General features: G+C 46.4%; 1 protein-coding gene across 1 annotated transcript in view; it reads right to left on the bottom strand.

Moving 5' to 3' along the window:
* caly (calcyon neuron-specific vesicular protein) overlaps positions 1–17156 on the bottom strand; it is a 43268-nt gene extending 26112 nt beyond the window's left edge. The window contains exon 1 of the mRNA XM_038782974.1: positions 16844–17156. The gene's annotated coding sequence lies outside the window, so the exon portion shown is untranslated. The remainder of the gene's footprint in view (positions 1–16843) is intronic.
* Between the last annotated feature and the right edge of the window lie 3172 nt (positions 17157–20328).

The raw sequence follows: 20328 nt of genomic DNA on the forward strand, positions 1-20328 counted from the left end.
GTAACCTTGAATTTGTCGATCAGTGACAATCTGCAGAAGTTACCCCGAGACACGCCCAGGAACCCATTCCGGTTGGCAGCCCTATCTCTCAAAATCTCACAATTCCCACCAAAAGACACGTGCTGGAGGATGTGTGAAGCACAAAGACCAGTGGTGGCATTGCCTGATACATAAATGGAACAGAATGGACTGCCCCTGCGGAGATGCCCAAAGCATGGAGCATCTTGGCAGACATCGCTTGGTGAGACGTTCCCTGGGGTAATAGTTTCTAAATCACTCTGTACTACCAGAGTGAGTGAGTAACCAAGGTGCATATTGACGTTTAATGTTGCTTTTCAAGCTGCAGCAAGGTAGAATACTTGGCCAGTGAAGCAACTGATATGATTATCTTTAGCTTCTCAACTTGTGCAGATGGATGGCGAAAAGCTATGAAATACTTCCACAAACGTCTAACATGACTATACGTTTATATATAATTGTGCAAACAATGGTTTTTTAAAATCTATTATCTACCTTTTCATACTTCTGAGCTTTCTGACAGAACTGCAACATCGCAATGGCCATCTGATCAGAGGTACAAAGTTGTAGAAACCACATTCTGAGCTAACAACTTGCAGCAGTTTGCACTTTGAGAAGATATAGGCCCATTAATTCCTTCACGTAAGGCGGTGGATGGGTCTCGAAGGGGACAGACAGTCAAAGTATTTTTGCCCATAATTTGGAAGGAAATTCTCCTCTGAAGAAATGTTCAATTGACTATTAATGAAAATACCGGTTGGGGAATGGGATTGACGCCGGGAACAGTTCCGTAAGGAACAACAAGACAGAGATGTGACAACTACAAACCTTCAAAGTCTCAGTGGTGCCAGCCAAGCCCCAGAATTTCATCCTCAGAATTTCTTCTGTTAGAAGTAAAGAGTTTCCCCTCGAAACGTCTCTCCCTAATTAACCGTAAGTTGGATTATTTATTGGAAAAAGGCGGCGTTAAAAGGAGATTGATTGGGTGAAGGTGCATCATGTCAGAGCCAAGTGTGTATTGCATGGAGCTGAGATTATATAAAGAGGAGAGACCAGGAACAAAAAAAGAGACTCAGGCAGTTTGAATATATGGTCGTAGAGTCACAGAGGTTTACAGCATGAAAACAGGCCCTTCGGCCCAACTTGTCCATGCCACCCAGTTTTTAACCACTAAGCTAGTCCCAGAACCCGCATTTGGCCCATAACCCTCTATACCCAGTCAGTGATCCTTTAAAAGAATTGGATATTTCCAACTTTTGGACTTATTGATTTGATACTGTGTGTCACTAGTTGACCTAATTCACTCAGTTTGCCGATTGCTATATATAATTGATCTTGTTAAATGGCTCTACAATAGTGACTGGTATTAATGTAATCCCTTTAACATAGTAAATATGTCCCAGGGTATTTCTGAGGAACATTATCAAAGACAATTTTGACACTACTTGAGCCACACACCAATGTATTAGGACAGATGACCAACCGTATGGTCAAAGATGTTAGTTTCAAGTAAAGTCTTAAAGTTGGAAAGAGGGGTTGAAAGACAGAAACGTTCAATGAGGGAATCCCAGTACTTTGGGCCTCAGCAGCTGTAGGCCCTGAAGTTGGGGATATGCAAGAGGCCTGAACTGTACGAGTCTAGATATCTCAGAGGGACGTAGGGCTACAGAGGGAGGGAAAGGCGAGGGGATTTGGAAACAATGAGAATTTTTTTAATTGAGCCGTTGTTCAGTCAAGAGCCAATGGAGGTGTCTGCAAATGGGGAGGTGGTGGGTTGATGACACTTGGTGCAAGCTTTGATGCAAAGTTTTCGACGGACTTGAGTTTATGGCAGATGGTTCCCAGCGAGGAGTTCTTTGGCATAGAGAAATGTAGCAATCCAGCACGGAGGAATGTTTCTACAGCAGGTGAACATGACAGCACCCAGACCGGTGGTGGAATCTTGCTGTCCATTGACCCGCAGAGGACCAGAGGTTCTACGTCTTTGGTTGGGTCAGGAAGAATCCTATCCTTCTAAATCCAAATGATCTGCTGTTTCGGCTAATGTTAAACGGGTAATCCCCAACTTTACTCTTGATAACCCATTCTACTATTTAACCTAATATTGGTTCGGATCCACAACACTGTTGTGAGAATGATGGACCTCCAGTCATTCTGGGGCTGTTTTATCCACTTATCTCAAAATGCTATCATGTTTCTGATCTATCAAGCCTTTTTCAATATTCAGTAACTCCCTTGTAAAAGGCATTTAGCACATCACAAATCTCGGGCGAGCGGGCCCCGGAGTCCTGGGGGGGGCGGGGGGCGATCGAACTCCGGGGGGTGCCCCCACGGTGGCCTGGCCCGCGATCGGGGCCCCCCGCTCAGACTCCGGGCCAGTGCCCTGGGTGCACTATTTTCCTCCGCGGCCACCATGGCCTTCGCCATGGCGGAAGCAGAAGTGAACCCCACATCGTGCATGCGCCGGTAGTGACGTCAGTGGCCAGCTGCCGCTGACGTCACTGCTGGCGCATGCGCCGACCGGCGAAAGCCTTTCGGCCAGCTCCGCTGCTGGGGGCGCCGGTTTTTTGCGCCAGTCTGCTGGTGCCAACCGCTCCGGCGCGGGGCTGGCCCCCAAAGGTGGGGAGAATTCCCCACCTTTGGGGAGGCCCGACCCCTGAGTGGTTGGCGCTACTCCCCTACGCCGGCACCCTCCATCACACTGGGTAGGGGAGAATGCCGCCCCTCATCTCTTGTCTTTACGAATACTTGCCGATAATTACTATCCATTGGGTTAATATGATTTTTCGCCCTTTCTATTTGTCTGTTACTGCGATCCCATTTATTTGGATTAAGACTGATCGGCAATGGTATTTCACTTGCATTATTGTTGATGATTATTTAGAGGAAGTAATCATTGGGTTTATTATCTATTATCTGGGGCGGCATGGTTAGCACTGCTGCCTCATGGCACCCGGGCCCAGGTCACTGTCCGTGTGGAGTTTGTACATTCTCCCTGTGTCTGTATGGGTCTCACCCCCACAACCCAAAGAATAGGTGGATTGGCCAAACTTAATTGGAATTTCTTTTTTAAAACAACTATATTTTATCTTCATCCTCGTTGATGTATCCTTTACGGTTCTCATTTCACCGTAGACCTCCCACTTACTGTTTCACGACTGAAAACATTTCATACATTTGTGTTTCTATCTGAAACTTTGCTCATTGTCAAGGTTAACTTTCCCTTCTCTCTCTCTGGGCACCATGCCCAGAAAAGGTGTTAGTAACCGTGGGCACCTGTGCTGGTCCACGTTTCCACTTGGTACGATGCTGCAGTGGTTTGCCATTGACTTATGCAAATGCCTGACCAAGAAACCCCCCCCCTTTTACCACCTGCCCTCGGCATATTAGAAGAACCATAGAATCTCGACAGTGCAGAAGGAGGCCATTCAGCCCATCGAGTCGGCACCGACCTTTGGAAAGAGCACCTGACTTAGGCCCACACCCCGACCCTATCCCCGTAACCTAGTAACCCCACCTAACCTTTTGGACACTAAGGGGCAATTTACCATGGCCAATCCATCTAACCTGCACATCTTTGGACTGTAGGAGGAAACCGGAGCACCCGGAGGAAACCGACGCAGACACGGGGGAGAAAGTGCAAACTCCACAGAGACAGTCACCCAAGGCCGGAATTGTACCCGGGTCCTTGGCACCGGGAGGCAGTAGTGCTAAGCACTCTGCCACCCATTACAGGTTGCACTGTAGGTATATTACAAACGCATCTTGCTGGGCCAGCTGGGCTGTGACTTTGGCTCAGAGGTCCGGATGCAGCCCACTACATCACAAGACATCGTCCATCCCTGGGATTACTCTTTATAATTGTCTGGGGCTTTTTTTTGAGTGTTCAATTAATGGTTCCGGAGTTTACATGTGATTTTCTCCTGCAGAACTTGTAACACTTACTTCCACTCTGTGTCTCAGTTCTGATAGTTTTGTTAATTAATTTAGGATCTTACTATTTTAACCCACGTTTGTTAATCCAACCAGACATAATCTGAGAACAGAGGTGAGTTTTAGCACATTGCCTTCAGTGTTTCATTGTAATACCAGCTGGCAGTAGAACGTGCTGCTCTAAAACAGTAAGCCCTTTAAAAATAAACCCAAAATTGATGGAACGTCTGAAAGGGTTGATGCGGCTAAAATTAGCCGTCATCCAGAATCGGCACTTCGCTACCTCTGCTCACACTCTCGTGGCGTCCAAGAGTGGATCAAGGTGACTGGAAATGGAACAAGGTGATTTAATCATTGACATAGCGGCAGCAGTGTCTACCCTCATCGTGATCAATGCATCAGGCACAGCATCAACTTCGCAACGAAAAGGAACTAATTTGAGAAACAGTGGAGTGGGCGTATGCGGGATTGAGCCCGATGCCAAATAAACTGCACACAGTCTGTGCTGAATGTCCTTTTGAAGAATACATGCACAATTCTCCACACACCGTGTCTACTGCACACCTTTCCATTGTGTCTTACAGTAGAGGAAGTCAAGGCAAACACCTTGACATTCAGATCTTTAAGCTATGAGTGATGTTGTAGCCCCTCTTGTCTGTGCGTGTTGGTCTAACAAGGTCGGGCAAAATGCAAGAAATATTATTTCACTCCAGTTTAGAGATTTCCATTGGACCAGTAGCTAAGTTGGATTGCATCTCCTCTGCGTTTGGGAATTTCAATCCCATCCCAAATACAGCTCAGCACGCAGTCTTATTCCATGAAGCAATTCCCTGCGATGATCCCACAGTTTTGGGCAATGCTCTCATTGCCTGGCTCTTCTATCTACCAGTTCAAGTGGCTGGAAAAGTCCAGGTCGGCAGCGCACCTCGGTTGCCCCCAAGTAGAGCTCCAGGTGATCCTCACGGGGGAACAGCGGCCTTCGTGGGGAAACCTCACTCGAGACAACCTGGACAAAGGGCCGAGAAAATGGAAATCCTGCTGCTGCGGAAAGTGGGTAGATTGTTGTTCGGGAGTCGGAAAGGAATAAAATTCAATTTGCCAGCCTTGTCAATGTGGTCTTGACGAATTAAAAATGCATTCAAAGTAGTTAATAAAATGGATGATTTATTTAATAGGTTACCTGTTGGCCATTAATCAAATCCAACCTGTAGTGGGTACAAATTGATATTTATGATGATTCATTGTGTTTTCGTCACAGAATTTAGAGTGAAGAAGGAGGCCATTCGGCCCATCGAGTCTGCACCGGCTCTTGGAAAGAGCACCCTGCCCAAGCCCACAACTCCACCCCATCCCAACACTTCCACTCTATCCCCGTAACCCCACCTATCCTTTTTTGGACCCCAAGGGGCAATTTTAGCATGGCCAATCCACCTAACCTGCACATCTTTGGACTTGTGGGAGGAAACCGGAGCACCCGGAGGAAACCTACGCAGACACGGGGAGCACGTGCAGACTCCGCACAGACAGTGACCCAAGCCGGGAATCGAACCAGGGACCCTGGCGCTGTGAAGCAACTGTGCTGACCACTATGTGACCGTGCCGCCCACTCTGTTGTTGCTTTTGCCTCCTTGAATCAAACGTTTCCAAGTCCAAGCAGTCAGGTTTCACATAACATGTAGAAACATCCTGATGGATAACTTCTCCAGTGGTCCCATACGTAACTACAGCCAGATGTAGTACGAGGCCCAGCAAGGCATGAGGTCTCCGTTCTGTCCGAGGATCATCTTGAGTTTGCTGTTTCCCAGCAAAGAGACACCTCACCCCAAACAATCAAGAGCGTTTCAGTTTCTGATCAAGATGGGACTGGGAAATACATATACGTAGACCCTGGGTGAAGTTGGGATCGTGACTAAATGAGGCTTCCTCTCATGAACTAGATCCCAATGTCTAACATGCATATATGCAGCAGTGGGAAAAACGGATGGCTGGTCCCAGTGCGCGATGGGCCGAACGGCCTCGCTGAGTGGCTCTTGTGGTTGCAACAGCCTGCTGACAATCAGCACGAGGAATACTCCCTGAGGATAGAGTGCTGGAAATGCAACCCATTCTGTGTCAGCACCTCCGGGGGGGGGGGGGGGGGGGGGGGGGGGGGGGATAGCAAAGGAACGGGAAAAGAAAAAGGATCCATGGGAAGGGGTCCGCCGAGAGATTCTGGACCTCCTGTGCAGCGAGACCAGATATACAGACACCGCCAGCTTGGCGACAGTAAAATGGACCAATTTAAGTGTCATTGGAAGAGCAGTGCATCTATAATACCCAATCAGCAGGGATAGGCTTCTATGCATGTTGTGTCCATTGAAACTGTAAGTTTCTTTCTAAATAATACATTTACAATTTTGCCACATACGGAGCATGGAAGAAATCGTCCCTGCTGATCTCACAATGGGAGCATAAAAGGAAAGTTCACCGCTATTCAGAACTACTCTGCTTTGTGTGGCTTCTTCATGCTATGATTCCGCAGCAAGCTCACTCACCCATCAACCCACATCGTCACTGTCTTTTCTATACCTCAATACATTTTGTACAAAATCATTCTCCTTGCCAGGAAATGCTTCTCATGTCCTTGCTCCCCCTCCACACACCCCCCCCCCCCCACCCCACGCCAGCCCAAGCTCTCTCTGCAACCTCCTCCTGAAAATAACATCTTCTTGACTCTACACTTCCTTCGTATTCATCAGCCGCCGACCCTTCAGCATTTCATTCTACTCTGTAGAACTCGCTCACTCAACCTGTTGACTTCTCCACGTCTTTCTGCCTTTAAAAACCTTAAAACACATTTATTTAACTGATGGGTCAGCATGGTGGCACAAGGGGGTGTTCAGCACCTCTGCCCCACGGCGCCAGGGGCCCTGGTTTGATTCCGGCCTTGGGTGACTGTTTGCACTTTGTCCCCGTGTCTGCGTGGGTTTCCTCCGGGTGCTCCTCCCACAATCCAAAGATGTGCCGGTTAGGTGGATTGGCCATTCTTAATTCCCCCTTAATGTCCAAAGATGTTCAGGTTAGGCGAGGTTCCAGAGACAGGGCGGGGTTACAGAGACAGGGCGGGGTTACAGAGACAGGGCGGGGTTACAGAGACAGGGCGGGGTTACAGAGACAGGGCAGCGGTTGGGCCTCAGTAGGGTGTTCTTTCGGAGGGTCGTGCAGACTTGATGGGCCGAATGGCCTCATTCTGCACTGTTAGGATTGTATGGTTCTATGACTTTGTGAACCCTTATCCCAGTCGCAACCTTTCTAGCTCATTTTCATCACATCTATTTGCAAAGATCCTGAAGGGTTTTTTTTTCCATTAAAGGTGTGATATCAGTGTAGGTTTTCATAATATATATCCCTACTACTTACCTACTTCTTCTCTCAGTATGGCACATTTTATTATTATTGTACAAAATAAGTTCAAATTTTATCACGGAAACTGCTGATTTAGGAAATAAGGAATCACAGGTTTGAATGCCTTGAACTCGGGGCTGGTTTAGCTCACTCGGCTAAATCGCTGGCTTTTACAGCAGACCAAGCAGGCCAGCAGCACGGTTCGATTCCCCGAACAGGCGCCGGAATGTGGCGACTAGGGGCTTTTCACAGTAACTTCATTGAAGCCGACTCGTGACAAGAAGAGATTTCCATTTTCATTCAACTCTCACAGAACCAAGTTAAAGATGGTACAATATGCATCTTTACAATCTACTTGTATTACCGTCAGATGTTATCTAGGCCAATGACACTTTCTATGTATCAACAAGAAGCTTGCAAAAGGATTCCACAGAGCCAGGGTTTGAGCTAAAGAGGTTTTGTTTTATTTGAGATACATTGCATAGTTCATAATATTAATAATCTTATATCTGTTCTGCCTTCCTGTTTACAAAACCGCATGTTTTAGTCACACTTATGTGTGAGCTTTCCTGTTATAAATTCCTCTGTCTGCATTAATGATGAAACCTGGCTGTGTACACACCTTCCTACCAGTGGCTGCTCTATCGTGCCTCTGCATGGGTCCCCCAACTCTTTGTCGTGGAGATGCAGAGCAGCTCCTATTCTCCAACCAACTCTACTCCTCCACTTATCGAGTTTTCTTTCAACTATCTGACTCGTAATAACATCAAGTTGAATACGATATAAAAAATCAGGGCTCGAATTTTTGCAGCAACTCACTCTCTGTAACTGCGGAGGAAGACTGTCAGAAACATCAGAGAGAGGCAATGGGGAACCACTCACACCAATTCTTTGGATCTTCTATCGAGGAGGAAGAGGGGGTTCAGAGAATCCCAGTGGAAATCCCAGTGGAAATTCCACATCATGGACAGAATGTGCTATTCCAGCACAGGCAAGGGCTTGCTTTTTCTGCTTCTCTTGACTGTTTCCCAGGCATAACCCATGACTAAGAGGCCGGCTGAACTAACTACCCTCGAGCATTCTGAGACTGACCAGCAAGAACAGCAACAACCTACATTTACATAGCGACTTTAACATATGCAGCGTCCCAAGGCATTTTGTCGGCGCAATATAAAACAGGGCAGCACGGTAGCATGGTGGTTAGCGTAAATGCTTCACAGCTCCAGGGTCCCAGGTTTGGTTCCTGGCTGGGTCACTGTCTGTGCGGAGTCTGCACGTCCTCCCCGTGTGTGCGTGGGTTTCCTCCGGGTGCTCCGGTTTCCTCCCACAGTCCAAAGATGTGCGGGTTAGGTGGATTGGCCATGCTAAATTGCCCGTAGTGTCCTAAAAAGTAAGGTTAAGGGGGGGGTTGTTTGGGTTACGGGTATAGGGTGGATACGTGGGTTTGAGTAGGGTGATCATTGCTCGTCACAACATCGAGGGCCGAAGGGTCTGTTCTGTGCTGTACTGTTCTATGTTCTATGTTCTAAAGTGGAACACGGAGCTACATGACAGTGTGGGGTGACTCACCCTGGACTTTTGCTTCTTATTCTGTGAGTATCTACTCAATGCACATTCGTTGTGATCTGACTGAGATCAGTAACTCGCTGTGTATAAGCCGACATTGTTACACTCTTATCAGCGACACGGTGGTTAGCACTGCTGCCTCAGGGACCCGGGTTCAAATCCAACCTTAGGTGACTGTCTGTGTGGCGTTTGCAACTTCTCCCCATGTCTGTGTGGGTTTCCTCCGGGTGCTCTGGTTTCCTCCCACAGTCCCAAAGATGGACGGTCAGCTGGATTGACCAGGTTAAAATTGCCCCTCAGTGTCCAAAGATTAGATTGGGTTACGGGGATAGGTCGGGGAATTGGACCTAGTTAGGATGCTCTTTCGGAGGGTCGGTGATCATAGAATTTACAGAATTTACAGTGCAGAAGGAGGCCATTCGGCCCATCGAGTCTGCACCGCCCCTTACAAAGAGTAACCCACTCAAGCCCATGTACCTACCCTATCCCTGCAACTCAGCAACCCCACTTAATCTTTTTTTTTGGACATGTAGGGAAATGTATCATGGCCAATCCACCTTACCCGCACATCTTTGGACTGTGGGAGGAAACCAGAGCATCCGGAGGAAACCCACGCAGACACGGGGAGAACGTGCAGACTCCGCACAGTGACCCAGTCGGGAATCGAACCTGGGACCCTGGAGCGGTGAAGCAATTGCGCTAACCACTATGCTGTCGTGCTGCCGTGATCATTGATGGGCCAAATGGCCTCCTTCTGCACTGTAGGGATTCTAAGATGGCACAAAGCAGCACTGGGTGCCCAACATACCCTGTCCGGTGCTTTAACTTTTTCTTTGATACTTTTTAAGATGAATGATTGTACTATTTGCCACATTAGAACAGTGACTACGCTTCAAATAAACATTTAATTGGCAGTAGAACTTAATGTGACATCCTAAGATTGTGAAAGATGATAGCTAAATGCAAGTTCCATCTCTATCTTTCTGCATTTCCACCCAGTGTCAGCATTAGGCAGTCCTGTGTTAGGGATCAGACAGAAGCTCGATAACACAACCCAAACAGCAGAAGGTCACCTCGATTTAATGCCAATTTCTGAGTATTTCTAGTTATCAAACCTTACTTCACTCCCAGTTGGTTTGGAATTGCACATACTCACTTCAAACAGGACGCTAACGGCGGAAAGGAAGAAGATTTTTGTTGTCCTTTTGAAACCCCACATGTTTTCTGACCCACTTTGCCAATGCCTCTCCCCATTCTTAAATTCAAAGCACGAGATGAAAATACATTACAAATAAAACTGCTGTGGGGGGAGGGGGGGTTATATTTTCACTTTCGTCATTTAGCCTGAAGATAGTCACCACAGAATGACAGAAGCTGTGTGAGAAATATAATTTTACATCACCTATTAATTCATATGCATGGCATGAAAAAGTAATGAGTCTTTATCCCCGCAATAAAATCGCTGCAGTGAACACTCAGCTACCACTACGACTGCAATAAAAGTTCCATTGTTTCACAATGAAGATAAGACCATAAGACATAGGAGCAGAATTAGGCCACTCGGCCCATCGAGTCTGCTCCGCCATTCAATCATGGCTGATATTTTCTCATCCCCATTTTCCTGCCTTCTCCCCATAATCCCTGATCCCCTTATTAATCAAGACCCTATCTATCTCTGTCTTAGACACTCAGTGATTTGGCCTCGAAAACCTTCTGTGGCAAAGAGTTCCACAGATTCGCCACCCTCTGGTTGAAGAAATTCCTCCTCACCACTGTTCTAAAGGATCGTCTGAGATGGTGTCCTCTAGTTTTTCCTACAAGTGGAAACATCCTCTCCATGTCCACTCTATCCAGGCCTCGCAGTATCCTGTAAGTTTCAATAAGATCACCCCTCATCTTTCTAAACTCCAACGAGTGCAGTCCCAGAATCTTCAACCGTTCCTCATACGACAAGTTCTTCACTCCAGGGATCATTCTTGTGAACCGCCTCTGAACCCTTTCCAAGGCCAGCACATCCTTCCTTAGATCCAGGGCCCAAAACTGCTCACAATACTCCAAATGTGGTCTGACCAGAGCCTTAAACAGCCTCAGAAGTACATCCCTGGTCTTGTATTCTAGCCCTCGACATGAATGCTAACATTGCATTTGCCTTCTTAACTGCCAACTGAACCTGCACATTAACCTTAAGAGAATCATGAACAAGGATTCCCAAGTCCCTCTGATTCCCTCAGCATTTTCCCAGCTACAGATACAGAATAACCTCTGCCAGGGAAGCTTCAGTGACTAAAACCAGGATGGTTGGACATTAAGCTTGTGGAATTGAAGATATACGGAACCTTTAAATTGAGAGAAAATAGACTATGTTGACATTCTTATACTGGGCTCGGAAACAGTTGTTTATTTATTCAATGCACAAGAGGCATAGAATTTGCACTATCCTTGAGAAAAAAAAGCAATAGGATAGAAATCCTGAATGCAAAGCATTTACCATGCAATGGCTGAAGTCAATCGCAGCGTAACCATGACCAATTTCCACACCATGAGATTCTTAAAATTCCATCGCTTTGTACGTTCTTCTAATTGGTTTCTGTTTGATCTAACAATAGCAGTTTGTGGCCACAAAGCAACAAAGGGGCAAATATTGTCTCACCAATTTATGCAGGCAACAGACACTAATGAGAAACAAGTCCTCCAAGTATGCTGGAGAGAATGGTTGACTTTCTAAACAGGGCACATAATATGATGCCCACTAACCATTGCTACCCTGCATCGCGGCAATTTTCAACCTCAGGGTTTTCATTGCACACTCTTAAACACATTATCATAAACTATCTATCTGCAGTTCAGACCCCGACAGGTATCTTGCTTGAATCCTCCTCTGACTGCAGTAAATCTTGTCCTCCTACGTGAGTCAGCAGTGTTGAATTTGAATATAATGTTTGCACATTGCTTGGTTATATTCTAGAATGTTGGCATTTATTGTTGGCACCATGCTGTCGTCATTTTATAGAGCAAACTGTGCTCACTGACCTACACTGGCCCCTGATTCAGTGAGCCCTCGATTCTAAAAACTTCCTCCTGGTGTTGAAGTATTTCCTTGATCTCACCTCCAAAACAATAACCTTCCGAGATTTTCTGTCCTCCTCTTGCGCATTCCATCACTACTGGTCATCCCTCTAGCTGCCTGAATGCCATCCCCTCTGCCTTTTGTCATAAGGTTTTAAAATATAGGAGCAGAATTAGGCCATTCATAACATTGTGTCTGTCTGCCATTCTATCATGGCTGATATGATCCTCATCCGCTACCTGCAATGTTACAGGCCAAGAGTTGTCCTCAATCTAATCTCTTCCAGTAAACAGTGGTCACCTATGCTAATATTTCTTTATTTGACTATGTTGAATGACATCAGGTAACCGTTTGGTCAGTGAAGCATCTCGGGGCACTTGTCGATGTTAATAGTGCTATATTAGAATTCCTACAGTGCAGAAGGAGGCCATTTGGCCCACTGGGTCTGCACCGACCCTCTGAAAGACCACCCTACCTAAGCCCACTGCCTGGCCCTACCCCCATAACCCCATCTAACCCGCACATCTTTGGACTGTGGGAGGAAACCGGAGCACTCAAAGGAAACTCATGCAGAGACGGGGAGAACATGCAAACTCTACACAGTCACCCAAGGCCAGAATTGAACCTGGGTCCCTGGCGCTGTGAGGCAGTAGTGCTAACCACTGTGCCGTAACCAACCATAGCACCATTGATGCAGGTTGCTGGTACATTCTAGTCTCCTGTTGTAATGTAGATTGATAGAATGTTACATTTTGATTTACTGTTACGTTCCAGCTTATGGCAATGTTATGTTCTAATTCCTCTCCATATATTATGCTCACAATTATTAGAATGTAGGAATCTAGCCTGCCTTTTGTAGCCATCGTAGAATGTTATATTCCACACATTTTGGCCATGCACAGAAATCCCACTGAGGGTGTAAGATGTGCTGGAAGGACGACTGTTCCATCATAGCTGATGTTATTCCCTGGCCAATTCTTATAACTTTCTATTCAACCCAGACAAGGCAGTCAGCATTCATTATACAGGCTCAATCCCTATATCATTGTTTTAGCTCTATTTAAAACATTGAAGCACTCAGCATTGGCTGTTTGATGCTCCATCAACAGTTTCCTTGAGGTTCCCGTCTCCTTCTGGACCCTTCCTGCTTTCTAAAATATATAACTCAGTGGAAAGTCTTAAATTGAGAGATTTAGAAATAATGCACGGCCATGATTGTATTCAAGTTGCAGCCGAAAGGTGCTTATTGGAAAATAAGTAGCTAGTAAACATAAGCCTACATGAGCCTCTTTTGGTTGCTTGGCAATGCGTTAATTGTCCGGTGCGATACTGAGTCACGCAGCAACAGCAGCTGCACCAACAATCGTTTGTATTCATCTAGCACCTTTAACTTGTGAGAACATCCCAAAGCACTCCATTGGACTGTTATCTGACAAAGATTCATGTTGCACCAAAGAGGAGATATTACATTCAATGTGCCACACCTGAGTAAAACAGGTGCCTTTTAAGGAAAGTCTAAATGGAGGAGAGATGGAGAGGTAACAATGTTGAGGGAGGGAAATCCCAGAGTTTAAGGCCCAGATAGGGCGGCATGGTGGCACAGTGGTTAGCACTGCTGCCTCACAGCGCCAGGGACCCGGGTTCGATTCCGGCCTTGGGAGGCTGTCCGTGTGGAGTTTCTGTGTGGTTTCCTTTGGGTGCTCTGGTTTCCTCCCACAGTCCAAATGTGTAGGTTAGGTGGATTGACCAGGTATTCTATGGATAGCTGAAGGCGTATGTTTACTGAGGGGGATGGCGGATACACGAGAGGCTGGAGATGGAGGAACCCAGAGTTCTTGGTGGGTTGGGAAGCTGCAGGAGCTGACAGGAATAGGGAGGGGCAACGGCAATTGAGGGATTCGAAGGGAGCAAATTTTATAAATCGAAGCATTGGTGAACCGGAAACCAATGCGCATCCATGAAGGAAGGGCAATGGATGAGATACACCTGGCGCATGTTAGGATGCTGTGAGCAGATGGCTTTGTCACAATGGATTCTGGTTTCCTACCACAATCCAAAGATGTGCAGGTTAGCTGGGTTTACGAAGATAGGGCAGGGGAGTGGGCCTGGGCAGGGTGCTCCTTCAGAGGGTCAGTGCAGACTCGATGGGCCGAATGGCCTCCTTCTGCTCTGCACAGAAGTGGAGGCAAGCAGACTTTACGATGGAAAAGTTACAATTTGTTCCCCTTCTGTGCTGTCTTAACCTCATCAAGGTCTGACGTTCAGTACAGAACAGTTGACCTTGCTACCTATGGGCTTGAGTGTAAAAAAAACAATCAATCATTATCTAGTGACCCCTGCTGGAAAGTGTGGACATCAGATGAGAACAGCACGATCTCATTGATGCTAAAATTCACTGTCTATGTCTAATAATGAAAAATACACATACATAAATGAGAGAGCCACCAGTGGACCCCAATGCCACCATCAGCCACAGATCAGCAGCAAACATAAAACAGATATATAGTTAAGTATAAAACTGCCTGCCAGGTTGACTATTGGCAAGATAATTACACTGTGCACCCATCAAAAAAGGTTGAATTGGTTTAAATCTTGTGAAACTCAAGCATTCGATCTGCAGTTTTCTGCAATGGGAAATATTTTTAACACTGTTCTAATCGGGGGGGGGGGGGGGGGGGGGGGGGGCACTCGATTAGAATCTGTTCCAAAATGCTCTGTATCAAAAAAATGGCCCAGCCATTCCCACACACAAAAACTGACCCTAATCCGGAAGCATTGTGGCTTCACTTTGCCCACAGAGTGGCAGCAATGAATTAAACATGTTATGGACACCTTCCAAATTGGCCGCATCCATAATCCGTAAAGCCGCAGAATAGCTTTGACAGTGACTGTGAGAACCTGGCCATGTCGTTCAGGAGTCAAGGCCACGTTGACCAGCTATTTTTTTTAAAACCACAGGAAATCAGTGATCACCTCCAACAGGCTGTCAGTCAGTCAGTCCGACAACCGTTTGGACTCCAGCCTTGGGGCAACGCCACTCTGCAACATTTAGACACCCCAGGAACTTTTAGGCTTAAGGCAAGCAGGGAACCCACCATCCTTGAGCATTAACAGCAGCACAGTGGTTAGCACTGTGGCTTCACAGCGCCCAGGGACCGGGTTTGATTCTCGGCTTGGGTCACTGCCTGTGCGGAGTCTGCACATTCTCCCCGTGTCTGCGTGGGTTTCCTCCGGTTTCCTCCCACAAGTCCCAAAAGACGTGCTTGTTAGGTGAATTGGACATTCTGAATTCTCCCACAGTGTACCCAAACAGGCACCGGAATGTGGCGACCAGGGGATTTTCACAGTAACTTCATTGCAGTGTCAATGTAAGCCTACTTGTGACACTGATAAGGATTATTTTAATCACTCCAGCAATTCACGTAAATACAGACATGCCCAGCTCCCTCCTTCCCTGGCACAACAACAGATGAAGAGCAACCTTTACGGTATAAAGTGTGATCTGCTGCTATACTGCTCCCTCCGCCACATCAGTGCAATGGAAATACAGGTCTAAAGTTTAAAAATAAATAAAGTAGATCTATTTTCCTTCGATGGAAGACGCTGCTTAACAACCAGCGTCGGACGTTTAATTACCATCGAGTTAAAAAATAAAACGAGCCCGCTTTCTACATAGTCATAGAATTTACAGTGCTGAGGAAGGCCATTCAGCCCATCGAGTCTGCACCAGCCCTTGGAAAGAGCACCCTACTTAAACCCCACGCCTCCACCCTATCCTCCGTAACCCAGCAACCCCACCTACCCTTTTCGGACACTAAGGGGCAATTTTAGCATGGCCAATCCATCTAACCTGCAAATCTTTGGACAGCGGGAGGAAACCGGAGCACCCGGAGGAAACCCTCGCACACAGGGGGAGAATGTGCAGACTCCACACAGACATATTTCTCCCAATCCATGAGATATATCAATCCCACATTTTACAGTATTCTGTTTCCCTTTTATCCTTTCTCGGGTGTGTTGGTTTCAGAGCGAACCATTAAGCTACCTCACTCTGCATTGTGTCAGCCAAGTGTGGGAAATGGAGGGGGGGGGGGGGGGGGGAGACTGGAGCATAGATGGAGGGAGGAGCCTTATTCCATATGGAGCAGAGGTGATTGGGGGGGGGGGGGTGTTAACAGTAATTTTCGCATTTCAATCTTCATTAACGTGATGGGGTGGGGGCTCTGAACGCCCCGTTTCCCAAGTGAGGGGCAAACTAGTGATTAAGGAAACAGAATGAAAACTGTTTCCCTGCTTGTCTTTGTACAGAAAAAGGGTGATAGATATGACTCGCCTGCCCAAAGACACCAGCAGCCCCACAGATCTAAAAAATCAAAACAGGATGCGCCTGTTGAGGTGTCAGAGCCTCTTTTGTCTCCTCACAGCCGCATGGGCGGATACTACAGGAGGAGGCAGTTCGGAGCTAATCTTTCAGCCAGATTTTCTCATTTGCCCCAACGATAATCTGACACAAATGAATCCCGGGGACCACGTAGCTGCAATTGAAAGCGGGGAGGGGACACTTGCGATTTAGTGAACAATGCTAAAACGCTTATAAAATAAAAATAAAAACACTTCCTAAATTCTGCTGTTTAAAGAAAAAACACAAATAAAGCTTCACCTTCCCTATTTAACCATCCCTGTGTCAATTTCAATCCTTTTTGTTACAATAGCACAATTGAAATAGCACACGTTGTATTTCCTCCCTCCCTCTCAACCCCTTGCTTTCAGAATTGTGAAATGTACATCATTTATGTGAGATTGACATGCTGGTGCCATAGAATATAGTTTGGTCCATTTCATTTTTTGAAAACACAATATATAGCTGGTACTTACCAGGAGCCGGGCGCTTTGATGGGGGGAAAAGAGCTGGTGACTTCCTGAGGTCTTGTCAGGAGGTAGAGTCAGTGAAGAGAGAGAAGCAGACTTGAGAGTGAGAGAGAGAGTGTGAAATGGAACGAGAGACGGAGAGCTGGTTGCCTAGGAGATGCTACCAGCGTTATTTTCTCCCTGGACTTGGTGGTGCTGGAGGTAGCTTTGCAAGCTCCACACGGCTGACGTCTCTGGAATGAATGGTCTGCACTGGGATCTGACCTGCTCTGCCTTATCAACGAGGGCACCTCGGCTTGGCGAGGGTCCAAAGTGCCATCCTAATTGAACCCCACTCAGTATTCAGGTAACGTGAAGGTGAGAGCTCCGTATTGGAATAATAAGGCATCCCTGCTTTTGTTTTCTGTTTCACAGAACTATGCGGTAAAATAGGACGCATTCGTTTTATTTTTAAACAAACCTCGAGAACAGTGACTTTGCACCCTGCAGAGATTGCAGTTGTGCAGGTTTTATTCACCAGCTCACATCTTAATTTGGATTGCTGAGTGTAAATATCAAGCTCAAAATGAGTTGCCTACAGATAGATACACCATTGCGAGTCAGCACCAATAGGAAAGTACCTTGCAACCCATCAAAGTTCAACAAGTAGTGGTGGAAAAATGAAAATGAAATGAAAATCGCTTATTGTCACAAGTAGGCTTCAGTGAAGTTACTGTGAAAAGCCCCTAGTCGCCACATTCCGGCGCCTGTCCGGGGAGGCTGGTACAGGAATCGAACCGTGCTGCTGGCCTGCCTTGGTCTGCTTTAAAAGCCAGCGATTTAGCCCAGTGTGCTAAACCAGCCCCTGGTGTTGCCACTGTTACACATCCTCAGTAGATGCACATGTCCAACCACCCATTGCATGGATCTCAAATGGCAAATCCTGGATTCCATCATTTCCCACTGCAGGAGTTTGAGACAGGGAGTTACCATTGTTCAGCATTAATGTCCAAAATTGGCATGACCTGTATTTCCCAATAAGACAGCATGGCATTCCGTAACACTGTGTAAGTGTCCTTCCTGCCTATTTCCTTTGTTGCCATTTCTTTTATTGTTTTGGTCGGTGGATCAATAATTGGGATGTACCTTTAAGTGGAGAGAAGAAGGCACAAGACTCCAAGTTTAAATGCCTGCTTGTGAGGATACTGTATTCTCAGGCTTTGTGTTTGGGAGAAGGAGAAACTAAACCCGTGTATCAATGAAATGGGAGGAATTTATTTTGGCGGGAGTCAGTTTGATTAGTTAATTGGAAACTGGTTGGCTAGGGACAGTGTTCGGCCTGACAACAGTCAGTGATTAGTTCCTGCTGGGTGACGTTTCTGCTCTCTGGATTGGATTGGATTTATTTATTGTCACGTGTACCGAGGTACAGTGAAAAGTATTTTCACTGAAACTGAAACTGAACGTGGAAACTGAAGATCTTTTCAGTGTATCAAAACCAGCAGCTTGCTGTTCTTTAGTAAAATAGTGGATCTATTGTTTTGAAAGCAGTGAGTGTCCAGTGTATCATTTGCTGTGAACCTGAAATGATGCTGAGTCTGCAGGGAAGGTAGATAATCTTGCCTAAGAAGATCATATAGAAGTGCGGTGCAGTGGTTAGCACTGCTGCCTACAGTGCCGAGGACCCGGGTTTGAATCCGGCTCTGGGTCACCGTCCATGTGGAGTTTGCACATTCTCCCCTTGTCTGTGTGAGTTTCACCCCTACAACCCAAAAGATGTGCCGGGTAGGAGGATTGGCCACGCTAAATTGCCCCTTAATTGGAAAAAAATAATTGGGTACTCTAAAGTTAAAAAAAATGTTTTTAAAAAATCATATCAATCCTGAAAGAAAAGAAGTACCAAATGGGAAGACTGAACTTCAGAAAGACATTGACTGGAACTCATTCTGGCAAATAAAAGATCCCTATCATTTACTTTTAGCAATATTTTATTTTCCTTCCCACCACTCTTTCCCTCTATGCTGTTTGTCTATATGTATGTGTAAAGAGTTGGGTGAGTTGAAAAAGGGGGGAGTGGGATTGGTAGTATATAGACAACTACATCTTCTGTCTGGTTAATTAAAGATACTGTTCATAATAAAAGATTACTCATGCTTTAAAGGTACAAACCAGGAGACTGCAGTTTATTGGACTCAACCAAAGATCTTGGGTATTTAAAGAAATCTAATTTCACTGGTGTTGCGAGTCAGGGTTAACTGGGGCTGGAGTTGGCCATGCACTAACTCAGGGTTCGTAACAACTTTACTTTGAAGACTACAGACCTAGAGGAAAAACAAATCAGTGAGCCACGTAACAAATATTGATCAATCAAATTGTATCCAATTAGGGTTGTAAACTCTGGTTGGACATGGGGTGGGGGAAGTGGGGTTGGGGAAGTGGGGGGGAAGTGGGGGGGGAAAGTGGGGGGGGAAAGTGGGGGAAAGGGGGGAAGTGGGGGGGAGAAGTGGGGGGGAAGTGGGGGGGGAAGAGGGGAGGACGTGGGGGGGGTAGTGGGGGGGGAAGAGGGGGGGACGTGGGGGGGGGGGAGTGGGGTGGCAGTATCCCCGATGCCCTGGCCAATATTTAAACTCTCAGTCAAAAGAATACCGATTATCTGGTCAGTATCACATTGCCCCTTGAGGGATCTTGCTGCGCGTAAATTGGCTTCCAAGTACTTCGAAAAGTACTTCATTGGCTGTAGTGGTCAGGTATTTTCTCGAGCCATCTTTTGGTTTTTTTTTCCCTTGCTCTATTACCATCTCCTTTTATTTTGCAACATCATCCTGTTGCAATATAAAGTCTTACCTTCTAGCCTATCTAACTCTCTATCACAGACTTTCTAACCCCCTGCACTTTCCATGCCTCTCTACTTGGTCAACACCTCTGAACATTTTTCTGATGAAGGGTCATTGACATTAACTCTTTGTCCATCTCCACAAAGGCTGCTTGACCTCCAAGGGCTGATTTGAAAAGGGAGAACATGCAGGGTTACTGGGAGAAGGCAGGGGAGTGGCCACTTGGTGCACTGCTCATTCAGAGAGTTGGCCAACACACAATGGGCCAAATGGCCTCCTTCTGTGCTGTAATAATTCTGTGACACTGTGAAATATAGATCAACATGCCTGTGGGATCTGCGTTCAAATTTAGTTCAGATTTTTGGGTTGGATAGGTCCTTTCCTCGCCCATCGAATTGATCTTGCCATTCAATTAGTTTGGCCCGTCTTGAAGTAGGACTCTGGAACCTCGATAACTGCCAGGGGCATGTGCCACAAACCAGTGGCACATCAGCTCTTGGCCACTCATTATAATGGATTGAAAATCAAAGGGTGGAGTTGCACACTTTTATGATTACAAATCCTCTTAAGTGCCCAGGGTAGCGAAATGGAATTTGTATTCCCACGGTGGACACAGGTTTACAGAACCTTAATTTGTCATGACCTGCCACTTGAGTATAACCTGTTGCAAACTCATGC

This window comes from Scyliorhinus canicula, chromosome 22 (assembly GCF_902713615.1).
Source record: "Scyliorhinus canicula chromosome 22, sScyCan1.1, whole genome shotgun sequence".
Lineage (NCBI taxonomy): Eukaryota > Metazoa > Chordata > Chondrichthyes > Carcharhiniformes > Scyliorhinidae > Scyliorhinus > Scyliorhinus canicula.